We start from the raw sequence: 16,292 nt of genomic DNA on the forward strand, positions 1-16,292 counted from the left end.
GCCATATGCATCCCAATGTCCATAGCAGCAATGTTCAAAATAGCCAAAATGTGGAAAGAACCAAGATGCCCATCAAAAGATGAATGGATAAAGAAGATGTGGTCCATATACACAATGGAATATTACTCAGCTATCAGAAAGGATGAATACCCGACTTTTGCATCAACATGGGTGGGACTGGAAGAGATTATGCTAAGTGAAATAAGTCAAACAGAGAAAGTCAATTATCATATGGTTTCACTTATTTGTGGAACATGAAGAATAGCATGGAGGACATTTAGGGGAAGGAAAAAATGAAGGGGGAGGAATCATAGTGGGAGACATACCATGAAAGACTATGAACTCTGGGAAACAAAGAGAGGGTTTTAGAAGGGATGGAAGTGGGGAGATGGGTGAACCTGGTGATGGGTATTAAGGAGGGCACGGATTGCATGGAGCACTGGGTGTTAAACGCAATGAATCATGGAACACTACATCAAAAATTAATGATGTGCTGTATGGTGAATAACATAAAACAATTAAAAAAAAGAAAATGGTGAAGGCATATGGAAACACTTTGTACCATCTTTCCAACTCTTCTATAAATGTAAAATTATTCTGAAATACACAGTAAAAAATATCAGTGTAATATATTGCATTAATGTGATAAAGAAAAAAAATATGTATTTTAATAGTTGTGAAATAGCTATTAAATAAAATTCAAAATCCATTTGTGATTTTCAGAAACTCTTAGCAATCTACAAGTAAAAATATAATATCCTTTATCTAATAAAGAACATCCTTTACAGTCTAATTAGCAATTTAATTGTGTATACTAATACTCTCCCTTTGAGACTGGAAGAAGGTAAGCATGCCTACTGTCATCCTTCCCTCCACACCGTATTGGTAGTCTCAGCCAGGACAGTAAGGCACAAAAGAGATATAATCATGCAGAGAATGGAAAGGAGGGAAAAGACTATCATTATTCACAAATGCCCTGACTACAACATGTAGAAAATATAAATTATCTATAAATTATGACAATGAACTAATATGTTTTGTAACATCACTGGACATTCAAAAATCCATTTCTTTTCTATATAACAGTGACTAAGTTAGAAAATTAAAAAGAAAAAAAACTAATACCTAGAAATCTAATAAAAGATGTTATAAGACTTCTCTGCAGAAAAGTTAAAAAACATTATTTAGAATAATTAAAGGATAACTATATTCATGAAAACTTTAATGCTATCAAGATGGCATTTCTCATTAAACTTATCTATAGATTCAAGGTCGTTTCTTCCTTTCTTTCTTTCTTTCTTTCATCTTTCTTTTTTTTTGGTCAAGTTAATTTCAATAAAAGTCCCTAGGGTTTGTTTGTGAGTGATAGTCTGACTCTAGAATGTGCATAAAATGCAAACAACCATCATTCATCCAAACACTCTGGAAGAAGAACAGTGGGGAGAACATGGTCCACTGGGTGAAAAGACTTAGTATGAATCTACAATTTTTAGTAAAGTGTGGTATTAGTTCAAATAGAGATAGATAGATCAATGGATTCAAATAAGGATCATTTTATGAATCACATCAAAATCCTTTCCATTCCAACTTTAACTTTAACCAGCTACTGCAATAACATGTTGGTATTCACCAGCATCATGCATGTGCTCGTCACCACACCTTGCTTTTGACTCACACTGCACACCTCTTTCTCCCTGCCCTAAGACTTCTCTAATGCCCCAGGTATGGGATGTCCACATTCAGCACTCATACACTTGCAATGTGGAGATCTAGAGGGATTAACATCTCTGAAGCCAACTTTGGACCCAATGAGGAAGTGTTTCTTCTTTTTCTTTTTCTTTTTCTTTTTGTTCCCAGGCAGAGTGTTCTAAGTTACATTTCATAGGCCTCCTTAAAAAGACTGAGCACCAGTTACATATAGTAGTAGCCAGTTCTATTATACATCCTGTATTGAATTTGTCTTCTTGTTTCACTTTCCCAGTATTGTACTTCTGCTACCTGGGGTCCCCAAATAAAAGACTTCCATGCACCCTTTCCCTCAGAGCTCTGCTTTTAGGAAAACACAGAGGAAGACAGTTGCACTGCTGAGTAGTGGAATAAGATTAGCATTTGAAATATATGTTGCTGGAAAAACTAGATATCCATATAGAAATAAAATTTGACCCTTACCTATACCTCATTTTTAAAAAATCTGTTTCAGATAGATTATAGATCTAAATGTGAGAGACAAATAATAAAACCCCGAGGAGATAATATGGGAGAGCATCTTCATGACCTCAGGTGTAGGAGAAGACTTTTAGAGTGAACATATCAGTAACATAAAATAAAAGTTTGATAAATTTGAATACATCAAAATTAAGAACATCTGTTCATCAAGATATCATTAAGAGAATGAAAATTTAAGGCATAGAATAAGAGATGTGTAACACACATAAAGGGCTTATATCTAGAATATAAAATGAAGTCCTATAAATCAATAAAATGATGAAAACCCAGGAGGAAAGTTGGGAAGAGAGTTGAACAGTGACCAGAGAAGACATCCAAATGGCTACCAGACTATGACAATGAGTTCATTAGTTACCATGGGAATGCAAACTAAAACCACAAAAACATACCGGTGTACACACCCAACAGATTAGCAGAACATTTTTAAACCAACTATTCCAACTTTTGACAAGGATGTAGAACAAGGGAACTCTCAAATTCTCCTGAAGGGAGTCTAAATTGATACCACCACTCTACAAAAATTGGGCAGTGTCTTCTTACGCTAAACATGTTTATTACCTGTGACTTTGTATTTCTGCTCCTAGTGACAGATCCATTAGAAAGGCATATTCATGTACACCAAAGGAAATGGACAAGAACGTGTACAGCAGCATTACTTGAATAGGTCCAAGTTTGAAAACACCCAGAAGTTTATCAACAATACTGGACAAACCAATCATTGTGTATTCACACAACAGAGGACAGCAGTGAAAATGAAGCAACCTTTGTTAGACACAATAACAAGAATGATTATCACAAATGTGATGCTGTAAAGAAGTCAGAAACAAGTGTCTGCATGGATCTGGTTATTTAAAATCTCAAAACAACCAAAATCAGTGTTTATACATATATATGTTAATATTAAAAATATAAGGAAAGGCAAATAATGTGACTATCATAAAAACAGAATACTGGTTACTCTTAAGGGGATAAACGAAGTTGTTGTAGAACCAAGTCCCTTTGGGGGTTCTCATGGGTGCTGGCAATGCTGTTTTCTGATCTAGATTGTATTTAAACAGATAATTACCTTATAATGATTTATTAATCCACATGTTTGTTTTTTCTTCAGAAAGTATATAATATTTCACAGTAGAAAAACTAAGAGAGAGGAAGGCACTAAATTAATAGGGGGTTTTCATTAAATTTTAACTCTCATTATTCTTATGAAGAAGAAGTTTAATAAGCAGCCAAAAGCTAAGGTATGAGACCTGGAAAAGGTTTGTTTTTTTTTTTTAATTTAAATTCAATTAGTTAACATATAGTACATCATTATTTTTGGATGTAGAGTTCAGTGATTCAGCAGTTGCGGATAATACTCAGTGCTCATCACATCATGTGCCCTCCTTAAGCCCATCACCCAATTACCCTTTTCCCTCATCCACCTCCCCTTTTTTAACCCTCAGTTTGTTCCCCAGAATTAAGTCTCTCATGATTTGTCTCCCTCTCTGGTTTCTTCCCTTTCCTTTATGATCCTCTGCACTATTTCTTATATTCCACAAATGAGTGAAACCATATGATAATTGTCTTTCTCTGATTGACTGATTTCACTTAGCATAAAAGCCTCCAGTTCCATCCACCTTGATGTAAATGGTAGGTAGCCATCCTTTCTGATGGCTGAGTAATAGTCCATTGTATATAGGGACCACATCTTTATCCGTTCATCCGTTGAAGGACATCTCAGCTCCTTCCATAAGAAGAAACATTTTGGTCATAAAAATGTCACATTACTGGACCAGATCTATCATGTGTCCTGTGGAGTGTAGCCTCCTCCCAGCAGGGAGAAAACGACATGGAGGTGGCCAAGCCTGAGAAACTCTCTCTTGTGGTGCACAGACCTGGAGACCTAAGCCTGGACAACTATCCTATCCCTGAACCAGGCCCAAATGAACTGTTGCTGAAGACACATTCTGTTGGGATCTGTGGCTCAGATGTCCACTACTGGCAGCATGGTCGAATTGGCCATTTTATTGTGGAAAAGCCAGTGGTGCTGGAGCATGAAGCTTTAGGGACAGTCATAAAAGTGGGATCACTGTTCAAGCACCTAAAGCCAGAGGACCGTGTTGCCACAGAGCCTAGCTCTCTGCGAGAAATGGATGAATTTTGTAAGATTAGCTGGTATAATCTGTCACCATCCATCTTCTTCTATGCCACACCCCCTGATGACAGAAACCTCTACTGGTTTTATAAACACAACTCTGACTTCTGCTACAAGCTTCCTGACAATGTCACCTTTGAAGAGGGGGCGCTGATTGAACCACTGTCTGAGGGGATCCATGCCTACCGGCAAGCTGGAATCACCCTGAGGAACAGGGTCTTTGTGTGTGGAGCTGGGCCCATGGGACTGCTCATTCTGATCATGGCCAAGGCAATGGCTGCAGCTCAAGTGCTGGTGACTCATCTGTCTGCTTCTCAGTTGTCTAAAGCTAGGGAAGTTGGGCCTGATATCATCCTCCAGATCTCGAAAGACAGCCCTAAGGAAATTGTCAGTAAAGTGAAAGATCTGCTGGGGTACAGGCGAAAAGTGACCATCGAGTTCCCAGGGCGGGGCCCACCATCCACTTGGGCATTGATGTTTCTCATTCTGATGGGACCCTGGTGCTCGAAGGGCTGGGCTCTGAGATGAGCCCTGTGCCCCTAGTGCATGCTGCCATCCAGGAGGTGGATATCAAGGGTATGTTTCAATATTGCAACACATGGCCAATGGCGATTTTGATGCTTCCAAGTCTATAAAAGTAAAGCCCTTAGTAACCCATAGATTGCCTCTGAGAAAGTGCTGGAGGCTTATGAAACAGCCAGAAAGGGATTGGGCTTGAAAGTCATGCTCAAGTACAACCCCAAGGACCAGAATTCCTAATATGAACTGGACCCTGCCTTCATCCCCAACCCCCCAAGCCACCTCAGTATCTCAGGGTGGGGGGCTTTGATGCAGAAGTTTCTTTTGAGTAACAAAACTAATTAAAATAATTCATTATAAGCAGAGAGCCTTACCAAAAAAAAAAAAAAAAAAAAAAAAAAAAAAGGTCACACTACTGGCCATGTGGCAGTTATCCATATTGCTTCTTATATTTGATAACATTTTTGGGGTGGTGAAGAAAATGTGGCTCAGAATAGTCAACGGACTTTTCCAAGGGCAGAAGGCCATGAATCACCTTTAATAGGACTTGAACTTCGATATTCTCCTTTGAGTCCAGCACTCTTTCTCCTAAATCCAGCAAATAGACTGTGAGGGGAAATAAGAAACTATAGGAGGAGTGGTCCAGAGAGCAGGAAATGGGGCACTGGGTTTCACTTACCCAGTCCTACAAAATGGCTGTTTAAGGATTTTGACTTTTTATTTGTATGTGTTTGTGTGTGTGTGTGTGTATGTGTGCGCGCGTGGGCACATGCAGGTACTTCGGATTTCTTTGCTTTGTAGACAACACTATTGCTAATCCACTTAAGTAGAGAGAAAGCAAAAATGGGAAGGATCATGATTATTTGGCACAAGAGAGGTTTCCTTTGTTTAGGTCCTCGCTGTGTGACCCTGTGTTAGAACTAGAAAGAGCTCATGTTGGATATTTAATTTCAGTTTACCTCTTTTAATGGCATCTATTGCTACAATAACAATCACCCTCTAAACTCTGGGTGCTGGAACTCACTCTCTAAGAGACTTCTTAAGAAATTGCCATATCTCACCTATGAATAAATTACCCATCATGAATGCACTTCAGCCCCAGAATAATGTGATGTGCCCTGACCCCATTAAATTATATCAGTGTAACTACACAGATGCTAATTGTAATACTCTGTTATTTGCACACAGAATCAAGGGGCAATGTCCTGCCTTAAGAGTTTAATGGCTCTAAAGCAGCAAGAAGCGGACTTCGTTATCCCTCTCTGGCTTTTCAGCAGCTGGTGGTCTCTGTAGGAAAATGCAAATGCAGAAGCAGAGTAGTCGAACCCTGGGTATGTTTGCATTTATACCTGCTAATTAAACCAAAGGAAACACCTTATCTTCCCAGCTGAAAACCTAACCCGGGACCTCAGCCCAGGTATAAGCCACGAGTATAGTTGTACACCTCACTTAGAGCAGTGCTGTCTGCTGGAAATATGGTGTGAGCCAAAATTGAGAGCCACATGTGTCATTTTACATTTTCTAGTACTTCAAAAAAAAAAAACAGGTAAAATTAGTTTTAACCATATCATTTAGACCAGAATATCTAAAATATTGTGAATTCTATATGTAATCAATATTTTAAAAGTTGAGATATTTCATATTGTGTTTCCCATATTAAGTCTTCGAGTTCCAATGTGTATTTTACACTGACAGCTATAGAAGATAAAAAAAACTTTTTTCCTCCACCTTCTTATATTTGGTAATGAAGCCATGTTAATTAAACTGACAGGTGACAAATTAACAGAAGAAAGGCATACACATTTTATTTGATGTTAGTATTTTAATTTTTACGTGCACAGAGGTCTTCATAGGAAAGAAGTGAAGACCTAGAAAGGAGGTTAGATCTAGGGACTTACATGTCATTTTAACCAAGGCTGATCAGTTGTGGAGAAGCGACTAGACACAAGAAAAGGAGTTCAGGCTTCTAGACATGGTAAATTGTAGGAAGGTAAATATATGGAGGAGACAGATGGAAGATTAGGGTTCTTATAGTAAGGTTGATTTGTACAGATCCATCTCCCTGCTCACCTTCTGTCTCTGGTGCTAAGGTTGTTTTCATCCTCCATGGATGGGCGAGGGGAGAAGGAACAATTTCATAAGATGACGTGTATGCCAGCTTTTGGCAGATGGGGAGAGCACAGAGCTCTCTATGGCTACTATTTCTCAAGTGCAATCAGCTCAAAATAATCCTTATGCCAAAGGGGTGTATTTTGGGGTGGTATTCTGAACTCCTTCACAGGAGATCTCAATTTGGACTCTCCATATTCCAGCTTCTCAAGAGCCACAAGTGACTAGGGGTGACTATACGGGACAGCACAGATGTACTGTTTCTTGGTGTTCCTCCCACAGCAGCTTCTCCAAGTGCAAATGAACTGAAGACTTAAATAAGGCCCAGAGTATAAAGTGTCACACAGCATCTCTAAAACACGGTAAGTTCCAATAAATGATAACTATTATGTTTAATATTATTGTTATTGATCTTGAATTGACTCTATTCAGCTTGCCTTATGTCAAAGTCCACATCTGGGGGAAACTGGCTGGCTCAGGTCATGGAACATTCAACTCTTGATCTTGTGGTTGGGAGTTCAAGCCCCATGCCAGGCATAGAGCTTACTTTAAAAAAAAGCCCACATCTGAATTTTTACACCCTTCTATTGCCCATATGTGCAAAACACCAAAATCTTATTATGTAAAGCCTTGGTAAATGCCATGCATAATATTCCCTTTAACTACGGCTTTTATGACGTAGCTGTCTCACACTTAAAACAGTTTTATCATACGTCTGATTTTACCATATCTGCATAACACCTGTACTATTATTTTATATTTGTCTTTAAATCACCTTATTTCTTTGAACTGAGTATCTAGGAACTGCACTCTCATCCTAGGAAGTCACAGCCCTAAAATCAGGGATTTGCTATGCTAGATGTATATATTTTCCTAATGTTAAAATAAATGTATAACTTACAAAAAACTCTTTGTGCCTGTCCTAAAGACATCCTATATACAAGAATAGTACACCTAACTTACTTTGAGGGGAAAAAATGGTACAATCAGTATATTTATGCAGTATTCTGTCCTGGCTTTTCTATCATTTCCCTGCTGACCTTCTGTCTCTGGTGCTAATGGTTGTTTCCGTCCTCCAGGTATGGGCGAGGGGAGAAGCTTTGTGGCCTTGGTCAGTTATATAAGCCCTGTAGCCACTAGTTGTCTTTTCTGTAAAATGAGGATAGCAAACAGTATCTACTGCCTAGAAATTTTGAGTGTTAGATAAGATAATGCATACAAAGTGTTTAACACAGTGCCTGGTTTTCTTGAGTGCCTTGATCAAGAAAAGTTTGATCTAATCTTTATCATAAGTGATTTATGGTATAGAAAATATTTCCTGTGTTTTAGTTTCACAAGAATATGCTAAAGAAATGAAAGATCATTATTTCTACTTTAAAAGATAAGGAAGCCAGGCCTGATCATTTGTCCAGGACTAATGAACCAGTATGTAGCAAAGTTGGACTTCAATTCAAGTCTTTGAAGGCACATTCATTGCTACTTTCACTGAACTACACTTGCCATAGTAGGAAATGTGTTTGCCTGGTTGGTTTGTTGTTTGTTTGTTTTTGTTGTTTTGTTTTGTTTAATCATTGCTACCTACTGAAAAAGAATTTTTCCACTGGCAAAAAAACCGAGTACAGGAAGTTGGAGAGTCATTTCTTTCATGACCATCGGTAAGCATTTGTGAGGCAACCAAGACATGCAGAGCCCTGTTCACTGAGAAGGTATGATTTCCTCTGCTCCCTTAGCTGACCACAGACCAAGCCGCAGTGGAATCTACCCTCAGAGCAAACACTCAGCTGTGTGTTACCATGAAGCCATCACTCCAACTTGCGCTACCTGTCACCAGGTGAAATCAAGAATCTGAGTAACTTCTCAGGCGACGTGGTTCAAATAGTTTCTGGTGCCTCAAATAGTTTGGTCTGTCATATTGGAGGAGGAAAGTACAACGTTCTTCTGGAATTTAATTTCATGTCAAGGTCCAAATGCTTTGTTTCACTCTATAAAATTGTTAAAGCACACAGCCTCAGTGTATCCACAGAGTAAGGTCAGATTCTGCCTTTCAACATGCCCAAGAAACCTTTCAAGGGAAATTTAAGTCAGAGAATCCCAACAGAAACTGTCCTCCAGGTATGAGGCAGCTATAAAAAAAAACTACAGGTCCCATTCAGAAGGACTGAAAAACAGCCACTATGGACACCACATTCTCTTCTGTTTCCTTCTCCACCAAGATTTCTCCAATTAAAGTAAAATAGGGATTGCTAATGATCACAACTCACATCTCCAGAAGAGACACACTTAAAAAAAACCTAACAATATAGAATCTGTAGCACACAATTTCAATTTTAATTCTCTTTTAAAAATTATTATATATATCTTGGCCAACAAAAACACAAAATCTGTTGGTGCAGATATATTGCTGTGTTAAAAAAAAATCTAAAATGACTTCTTCTATTTGATCCTATTTCTATGAAACAACAGCATCTTAAACATCTATTTTTTAACTGTGTATCTTTATCCACCTACCTATCTACAAGAGAGTACATCAACATAACAGTGTCTCTCTAGAGGACAGGCAGATTATGTTCTGTTTTTTTCCCTCCATATAGCTTTGTATTCTAACATAGACAATAAACAGGTGTTATTTGTAGTATGTTTTCCAAACTATTTAAAAATAACATTTCAGAAGTACTTTAGCTCCAGATTGCCAGCTCCCACAGGGAAAGGATGGACCACATTTCATCAAACCCTATTACACAGCACCATCTTTGGGAGGAAAACATCTACATAGATATCACCTTAAGCAAGCTTCTAGAGAAACAAACAGGCCAACTAGAGACTACTAACAAGCTATTCAATAGCCAGAAATTCAGGTAACCAGCCTGAGATGCTTTCCATGACCTAGGAATTGAATGTGAGTTTTCAGCCTAGACATATCACCTGGGGACATTTTCTCACTCAATATAATGAGGGTAATATGTGTCTGTTTTGCAGGGTTACCTGAGTTGTGGGATAAGGTACAACATGTTAGATGCCCAGCCCCAAACCCGGAGAGCAGAGGTGTTTAATGAACAGGAGCTAGCTTCAGCCAAGCCCAGGCAAAGTCCCTTCCCAGGGGAGAGAAAAGGAGGAGACATTTATTCCAAATTCCCAAACTCCCTCTTCCTTTAAAAAAAAAAAAAAAAAAAAAGATTATTTATTTATTTGATAGGCAGAGATCACAAGTAGGCAGAAAGGCAGGCAGAGAGAGTGAGGGGGAAGAAGGCTCCCTTGATCCCAGGACCCTGGGATCATGATCTGAGCGAAGGCAGAGGCTTAACCCACTGAGCCACCCAGATGCCCCTCCCTCTTCCTTTTAAGTAATACAGGAAGACTCTGAAACCTCTCCCTCCATCAGCATCAGATTCTCAAGTGTGACTGGTGAGCCTCGAGTTCCAACTGTAAACAAGAAAAAGAAGAATCTCTCAGGAACGAACGTATTCTTAACCATAAAGGTCAAGAGCTAGAATCCTGAATTTGCTCTGTTCACAGAGAGAAAATTCGAATTTTGATAACGCAGTTCAGAAATGAGCACTAAAAATGGATAATGCAAATCCACTGAGGAGAAAAGTAATTGTCTTAGAAAGAAGAAAATTTTACATAATAAGAGATAGGCTTAGAGAGGCTAGCTTAACCAAATCCACACAGGTAGGAAGTGGTGATACTGGGGGATTAGAAGTGGGTTTGATTCCACCAGCTTCCTTGTCTTATCACAGTTATCAAATCCTCAGGTTTGAAATGAATTTTAGAGGCCACTAGTCAGTGTCCTCATCTCTAAGAGGGCACAGATAATAGCAGATCAAGGAATTGTACTGCAGTCTGTAAACTTGTCTATTAAAATATAATTAGGTTGCCAGATTTGGAAAATAAAATACAGGATGCCCTGTGAATTTGAATTTTTAATAAATAATATTTGAGTATTAATGCATAGACATACTTATACTAAAAGAAATCGTTATTAAATTGAATTTTAACTGGTGCCCTGTATTTTATCTGGCAACCTAAAATATAATGTCAGCCCAGCATTCTACTTATGATCTAAGCAAAAGAAGAGATTTTCTTGGAATGTTGAAAGGTGTAATTCAAGGCAAAAGGATGACATTTTAAAGTTTTTAAACTATAAAACATTGATGAAGTACTTTACACTTGACTAATAACTTCCTTTGATTTCCGTCCTTCCAACTGACACTCAAAGAAATTATGCTCCTTGCTCTATGTCACACAGCTAGTAAGTTAAAATGTCTGACGTTAAGTCTAGATAATCTAATGCTCCTGCTACTCTTACTACCATTGCTAATTATGGAAAGCACCACTATAATGTATTGTTTACTGTATTACCTGCCAGGTGCTATGATTAGACTTTATACGTCTTTTTTTATGAGGCTAAAGAATAGATTCTCACTGAATACTGTTTAGATTCTTCCTCAAAAAATTTATTTCAAATACCAAAATGATGAAGGGGGGGCCTGATTGGCTCAGTCTAAGTGTCTGTCTTCAGCTCAGGTCGTGATCCTAGGGTCCTGGGATCAAGCCCCCCCTCCCCATTATCATTAGGGGATTCTCCCTCTCCTTCTGCCCCTGCCCATGTGCACTCTCTCAAATAAATAAAGTCTTTTTTAAAAAAAATTCCAAAAGGATGGAGTAATTATTCATTTAGAAGTCTACAGAATACCAATTTAAGATTTGGGAAGAGTTAAGAAAACATCTCTCTCTCTCTCTCTCTCTCTCTCTCTCTCTCTTTTTCAGTAAATAATTTAAAACAACCACAGAGGGTTTCGAGAGAAAAAAAAGAGATAAATCAGTGAATAGGGATCTGTAGAACAAGCCTTGCTTCTCTAAGCTTTGTTTGAAAAAATATGGTTAGAGAAGGAAAATGGAGAAAGAACTAAATTTTTTTGTGTGTTTAATTAGGCATTATTCTGGTTCTTCAATAGACAACTTGCTTCAATTTGCAGCCTACACAATACACAGAACGTGATCCCAGGAAGAGCCCACCTGCTGCTATTACCATATAGAGTTCTGTTGTTGAAAGACTGTGGGGGTTTGATTGGTATGAAGTATTAGGAGGTTGCTGAACTGAGGGACCACCAGCAAAACTCACAAGTAACCTAATAACAGAGGGTTTAATGGCTATTTTACAAAATAGAGGAAGTAAGAAGGGAAAGAGGACAGGAGATGAGAAGGGAAGCAGGAAGGGAAGAATGGAATAGAGGAATAGAGAAGGCAGCAACAGATATCGGGCGGTGCGGGGGAAGAAAAGAACTGAATTCAGGAAGGGTCAAGAGGGTAATTCTAGCCCCAACTCTACAACCTGCTAGGGATAAGATTAGACGAGGTCCTGCTTTGGTCACTTCTTTGAATCTCAGACCTTTGGGCGGGAGGGGGGGGCTCTCCCAGATGTGTGTATGAAATTTTATTTCCTTTTCTCCAGTTTATGTTTTATGTCAATTATTAGACCAGCTACAGAATCAAGAATGAAGGAATATTTTTTCTTGTGCACTCTCTCTCTCTCTAAAATAATAAATATAATCTTTAAATAAATAAAAATAAATAAAAGGGATGATAGTGTCTACCCCATAAAGCTCTTATAAGGTCAGTTCTAAGAGCTAAATAGATAATAGCTTCAATTATTATGGCTATTATCATTATAATCATTCATCTAGAAAGTGGAGGGGTATAGAATATAGCCTACTCCAAGCTAAGTACAATATATGTGTCTTATTTTTGATTCATTTATTTATGATTTTCTCACGGGCACTACCATTCCTCATCATACCATCTGAGAAGTCTTGATCCAGAATTGATCCTAAGGCCCCTTCCATTTCTGATGTCCCCTGACTCCACAGTAAAATAAGCTGCTAAACACAGGCTTCTCTACACTCAGCAAGAGGGCTAAAGCCCACAACATGTGCTAAATGAAATGTACTGAACACATGAATTTTTTTAAAAACAGATGAATTTTTTTAAACAAATGAATTTTTTTTAAGTCGAGGACTTACAAACCCTACCCAGTTCACAAGCCCAGATTCCAGCCCTACCTCCCAGCTGCAAGGACTTTTTCAGAGCCTGTGGTTTTGATACTCGAAAAGGGAAAAAGGCAAATGCTTAGTGCCATTCCCTCCCAGGCTAAATTTGCCCACAATCATCCAACCATTAGCAGTTTCATTCATTCACTGACTTATTCATTAGCTTGGCGAATATCGACACAATTTCCCCCATGTTCCAAGCATTGTTCCAGCAATGAGGAGATTACAATGATGAATCATTCATAGAGCAGGCCTTCACAGTAATTACAGTCTCCTTGAGGGGGGAAAATATGTACAGTAATGGTAATTTAAGGTGAGGAGTGCTGAGAGCCGCAGCAGTTTAATGCAGTAACAGATTACAGTCAGCTTTGAGCAGCAGCAACGTCTTCAGGGGAAAAGCATGTGGCATTTAAAGAGGACCTTCAAGGAGACAGGCACATGGACATTGCCAGCAGAAGAAACTCACAGGCAAAGAATGCCACACCCTAACAACAGCTTACATCATACTGTGTGGCCTATCAGGGGCCACAATGTCACAGGGTGTGAATCCTCGGAAGGACATCCCAGGTGTGCCACACCCAGGTCCCTTGATTAAGCAAGCACCCTCTTATTATTTCCCAAATGTAAATATTCACGTGAGATGAGTAAGCAGTAGTAATAGTGAAAATTTATCTAGCCCCGGCAAAGTGCCCCATACTATTTTAAACCCTTTGTAAGTATTGGCTCATTTAATCTACACAACAAATGTGGATTTCAGGGTGAAGAATTTGACCAAATCAATGAATAATGAGAACTGAAGTCCAGACTTTTTCCCAATTCTTTCTGACTACAGACTCAGGCCAAACTGTAATTCATTATTGTTATTCTGAGAACACTCCTTCCCCAGTGAGGAAACTGAAGCCCAGCAAAGTTAAGAAACTTGAAGGCTCCAGGTCACACAGCTAGGAAATGGCACATTCAGTCTTAGACCCAAACCTTGATTCACCAGCATGTCCTCTGAAGGCCTGTGCCTGTTCTTATTATCAGCAGCTGTGCTTAAAGTAACTTACTGTGTGCCAGGTACTGTTCCAATTATTGACGGGGATGAACCCATTTAGGCCTTGCAATGGCCCCCTGAAGTCAGTACAGATGTGAGGATTGAAGGAGAGAGGCATTAGGTAACTCACCCACAGACACCGTTAGGAGTTGGTGCACCCAAGAGTTGGACTCAAGCCAGCTGGCTTCCCAGTCTGGGAAGTCTTCCCAGCTTCCCAGAGCTTTTAACTGTGGCATCATACCCTCTCTTCTAAAAAAAAAAAAAAAAAAGAGGAAGAACGGGCCGAAGGCGGACACATTTTGAACATTCAGAACCCCATGCCCCTCACTCAGAAGACACCTGAAATGATTGAAATTCTGAGGGTAACATGTCTAAAAGACAAAGCACTCCCTTGGGAATTACTCTTTTCTGATTTGAATCATTCGTATTTTCATTGCAGGAACTGTGTAGGAGTTGGGGAAGGATTTCATCGCATACACTTTCTGTATGCTCAGATTGACTTTGCCCATATGCACCCTTATAGAAGCCACTTGAAATCTTTAAAATCGGAGCACGTAGGCAGTGTGTGAATGTGTTTGTGTGCACGCACACTAAATGGACAAACAAATGGAGGGAGCTATTTGAAGTATGAGAGGCAAGTGAAAAGATACACTTTAAAATTGGAGGAGATTAGGGTCTCCAGAGCTTAAATGAAAGGAGTCCTATGGAGCCTTTTTAAATTTCTACAATTTAATGTGCTGTAACCTTCTTTTTAATAGTAGCTATCATCTCAAATGTGGTGGGCATTTTCATAAGCCAGAAATGATCATTAGCTCTTAGAGTTAAAAGACACCAGTGATTGACTGATAATCTGCCTTAGTTAAGCCATTTCCTGCCGCTCTCTTTCGCTTGTTTTTATTCAGAGTGTGAAAAAAATGCTTAGCAGGTGGACTTTCTGTTGAAAATTGAAGGAAAGATGTATTTTGGCTAATCGCTTTGTGCAAGAGTTGGTTAAGAAATAAGAGCTGGCATTAAAGGCAAGATAAGTGTGCAATTAATGACAACTGTGTAGGAATTAAAGAGCAGGAAAATATTACAGCCAGTCTACGCTAATAGCATGAAAATAAAACCTCTCCACTCGAGAGGCAATCTCCTCTGCTTCCTTGTTTTATATCTCGAGTCTTTTTCAATTAGCTGCAGGTCATGGAAAAACAAATAACAAATCTATCATCCATCTTTTGCTTCCATTTGAAACTGCAGTATGAGGTTGTTGGTAGAAGTAAAATCACTTTGAAAGTTTATTATGTATATAAGTTCATGTAAAATTTTAATTATGGTATTTGTTATGATATTATAATATGCTGATACTAACTACTAACAATTCCCGAGAATTTCTCTCCGCCAGGCCCTATGCTGGTCTCATGAGGATTAACTCAGTCCTCACAATTTGGAAGGATGAGTGGTGATAACCAATGGGGAAACCATGGCTCAAAGACGTAACTTATCAAAGGTCATACAGATTGTTGGTAGTGAAGAAGGGTTCCAACTCATGGGCATGTGACCAAAAGCCTGTTCTCTTGATATCTACGCTGTATGCCAGTTTTACCTGTTATTTCTCTAGTCTTAAGCAATTCACTCGAAACAGCAAAGACGTTAATGCCCATCTTATTATATGATGGTTGTATGAAGTAGTGGTTCTCAGGCTGGAACCTGTGGAATGCAGGGAAGCACCTCTGAAACCAGAGGATATTGAATGATGTCCCTTCCTAGAATGTTAAAGCTAGTCAGTTGGTAATCGAAACATTATCTTTATTTTAAAACACATACTGTAGAGAAGTCACATGAATTTTTAAGGTAAAACATGGTGAACATTAAAAGAAATTTGGGGTTTGGCTGTATGTTCCAGAAGGGCTAAGACCCAGACCCAAGTCTTGATTCATCTTTCTAAAGTCATCATCACACCTCAGCCTGCCCACTACCCCTCTTCTTCTGGTGTTAGCACTGGGGGGGAAGGGGGTGCACTTTCACATGCGTTCTCACTCTCAGTGACTTGGTGGTGGAACACATTCCTGACTCTAGTGGAAAACTGTGATCCAGGACTGACCGATGGGACCCAATTATAGGTCACTGGGAAAGAGAAATTATTCTGTATTGACTTGAAGCTAGGAAGATGACTGCCTAAAGCTGCTGCAAGCCATCTGGCCTCTGTGTAAGCAGAGCTTGCCTCAGAATGACGCCAACA

At 39.0% G+C, this 16,292-nt stretch overlaps 1 pseudogene; it reads left to right on the forward strand.

Moving 5' to 3' along the window:
• The first annotated feature begins 4,054 nt into the window (after positions 1–4,054).
• LOC122892827 lies at positions 4,055–5,119 on the forward strand (annotated as a pseudogene).
• Positions 5,120–16,292: the final 11,173 nt, after the last annotated feature.

The sequence above is a fragment of the Neovison vison genome, chromosome 1 (genome assembly GCF_020171115.1).
Source record: "Neovison vison isolate M4711 chromosome 1, ASM_NN_V1, whole genome shotgun sequence".
Classification (NCBI taxonomy): Eukaryota; Metazoa; Chordata; class Mammalia; order Carnivora; family Mustelidae; genus Neogale; species Neogale vison.